This window comes from Elephantulus edwardii, unplaced genomic scaffold (assembly GCF_000299155.1).
Source record: "Elephantulus edwardii isolate Elephantulus edwardi_28Jun2011 unplaced genomic scaffold, EleEdw1.0 scaffold00018, whole genome shotgun sequence".
NCBI classification, from domain to species: domain Eukaryota; kingdom Metazoa; phylum Chordata; class Mammalia; order Macroscelidea; family Macroscelididae; genus Elephantulus; species Elephantulus edwardii.
In genome coordinates, this window is record NW_006399768.1 from 458,850 (window position 1) to 462,129 (window position 3,280).

The following is a 3,280-nucleotide window of genomic DNA, read 5'->3' on the forward strand; positions in this document are numbered from 1 at the left end:
CTGCATATGCATTCTCTGAATGAAGGCAGCTTTTTTTTTTTTAAGTTAAACTGTTTATAACTAGGAAGAAGCCAAGTTAGAAAGCATTTAAGCAATACATTTATGATTTTACTGAATTAATATTGTAGAGACTGGATGGTTCCAGGACCAGTTATTTCAACAGCTAACATTTGAAAGATCCACATGGCAACCATCATTCCCCTTGATTCCCAGGTTGTTATTGTTGTCTATGTTTAAATGACTAAAAAAATGTAGTGGCTTCAACTGTAATTTGGGAAAAATCTTTCAAAATTAGTTGTCCTTCCATGTGTTTCTTAAGCTCTTAGAAGAGAAGAATACTATGTATATACAGAACACTGTCAGTTTAGAGGAAGAGTTAAGAAAAGCAAATGCAGCTCGAAGTCAGCTTGAGACGTATAAAAGACAGGTTGTAGAACTGCAAAGTAGATTATCTGAAGAATCAAAGAAAGCAGATAAAATAGATTTTGAATATAAGCGACTGAAAGAAAAAGTTGATGGTCTTCAAAAAGAAAAGGAGAGGTTAAGAACAGAAAGGGATTCTCTGAAGGAAACCATTGAGGAGCTCCGCTGTATGCAGGCCCAAGAAGGGCAGCTCACAACTCAAGGGTTGATGCCTCTGAGAAGTCAGAAGACCTCAGATAGTCTGGCAGCAGAGATAGTTACTCCTGAAATCAGAGAGAAACTTATTCGTCTTCAGCATGAGAATAAGATGTTAAAAATTAACCAAGAGGGTTCAGACAATGAAAAAATTGCCTTGTTGCAGAGCCTTCTAGATGACGCAAATCTCCGCGAGAATGAACTGGAAACGGAAAACAGGCTGGTGAATCAAAGACTTTTGGAAGTACAGTCATAAGTTGAAGAATTGCAGAAGTCTTTACAAGATCAAGGCTGAAAAGCAGAAGATTCAATTCTTCTAAAAATGAAGCTTGAGAACATCTAGAGAAACTTCATGAAGCCAATAATGAATTGCAGAAGAAGAGAGCCATTACTGAAGATCTTAAGCCAAGATTTAACAATAGCTCATTAAGAATTGAAGAATTACAAGAAGCTCTATGGAAGAAAAAGGAAGAAATGAAGCAAATGGAAGAACGCTATAAAAAAATACTTAGAGAAAGCCAAAAGTGTTATTCGTACTTTAGATCCTAAACAGAATCGAGGAGCAGCCCCAGAAATACAAGCTCTTAAAAACCAGCTCCAGGAAAGGACCGACTGTTCCATTCGTTAGAGAAAGAATATGAAAAAAACCGAAGAGTCAAAGAGAGATGGAGGAGAAGTATATTGTTAGTGCCTGGTACAATATGAGAATGACTCTACATAAAAAAGCTGCTGAAGATAGACTTGCTAGTACAGGCTCGGGGCAGTCATTTCTGGCTATGCAGAGACAGGCAACCAGCACAAGAAAATCTTATCTTGGCCATGTTCAACCAATCACAACAAAGTAGAAGAGTGTTGCCATGAGAAAGACAAAGCCACCTGCATCAAAGCATACTTCTGTTAGATAGAACATTTCAGGAGATTCATCCAGCTTGGGGTTTTGTCTTCATTCTCTGTTAATATTTAGATGTTTCTCATTTAAGGACCCTTTCCTCTCTTCTGTGTCTATAATGGTTTCCTTTCTTTGTCCTTTATTTTGTAGTCTTTTCAGTTCCTTTTAACGTGCCAAAATTTTTAAATTCCCATTTAAAAGTGTTGTATAAATAGTGTAATACTTTTCTTTGTATGGAAATATCTTCTCTAATGATGTAGGCTTTGTAATGAATTAAATTCTCTGCCAATAAAACACACACACACACACACACACACACACACACAAAAACCAAAAACCAAAAAAACCTTTAAAGCTCAAGTTATTAGAAATTATGAAGTTTAATGTCCATTATTACCTCAAAGCCTTTTAGACTCATCTTAATGAAAGATCCCTAAAAAGTTAATGGCAATAAAGAATCTGCTGCACAAGGAAATGTTCCAGGTACAACTGAGGCTCTAGAATGCTAGGGACCCATAGGAAGGTCAGGGCTGAATGTGGCTCTAATCTTGTTCCAGGAACTGTTCTACATCAGCACTCTTTGAGCCATTTACTCTTAAAGGGTTAAACACTCTGAGGTAAGCACTGAAGGCTATAGAATGTTTCCAGGGATTGAATGTTGGAACTGCAAACATTCCCAGAACATCCCCTGGAACACTTAGTCAACAGTCCTTTATTAGACATACTTAACCATTGCATTCTTGAGTCAAAATATAGTGAGAGAACACAGTTTTGGGTAGTCAGAGATAAGTTGCTTCAGCCAAAATATATTGTTTTTCTGCATTCTGAAAAATGTGTATGTTCACCTCTTCATATGTCTTTTCCCTGAGCTACTTTTAGTAACTTTAGACTTACAGTAAATACGAGGGTTAGCTCTAAACAGGTGCTATTTGCCTGGTAGAGCTGTAGCCCTTTGCACTCAGTCATCTCTCTTGAGCTCTGTCTCTGTGACCCTTGAACCCAGATCACTGGAAACTACATCTTAATATTTTCATATAGGAACTCTGGTGGCTTATTGGTAATAAACTATACTACCAACTCAAAGCAAAATGGTTCAAATTCACCAACTATCCCATGGGAGAAAGATGATCCATCTCCTCCCGTGCTATACACTGTCTCTTAAAATTCACTGGAAGATGGATGGTCAGCTATGAGTTGGTTCCAACTCAATGGCACGTGACAACAATAACAATAACTTTGTACATTTATAAAAAATGAGAATGCCAAAAAATAAAAGCTTTTCAGGAAGAAGGAATCATGTGTGTTTTTTTGTATGCATATGTGTATATGCACTGTTTGGAGAAGCAGTAGGTTAATTGTTGACTATAGTCCTTTATGCCTTGTAACTTACTTCTTTCTATCTTGTGTTCTATGATATTTCTGGGCTAGATTGTATTAGTGATTGTGTGGATGGGACAGAATAGGGCAGGTTTAAGTATACTGTTCATAGGACTGCTATGAATTGTCATTGACTCAGTAACAGCTAACAACAATACAACTACAACATATACTGTCATTTATTTTGATAGAATTTGACAATTGGGTCTTATCTTTATATTTATCCAAATATGTAGCCTAGTGCCTTGTAGGTAGTTCTGGGTTAATATATTTATATGTAATAAACAACATTGTTAATCCTTAGTGCCACTGAAATGTCAGGAAATTCTACTTGGAAATGTAACTGGGATAGATAAGGGGAAAAAAAAACTTACAGTGAGATAAACTTGCATCATT

General features: G+C 36.6%; 1 pseudogene; it reads left to right on the forward strand.

Moving 5' to 3' along the window:
• The first annotated feature begins 325 nt into the window (after positions 1-325).
• LOC102877063 lies at positions 326-1,463 on the forward strand (annotated as a pseudogene).
• Positions 1,464-3,280: the final 1,817 nt, after the last annotated feature.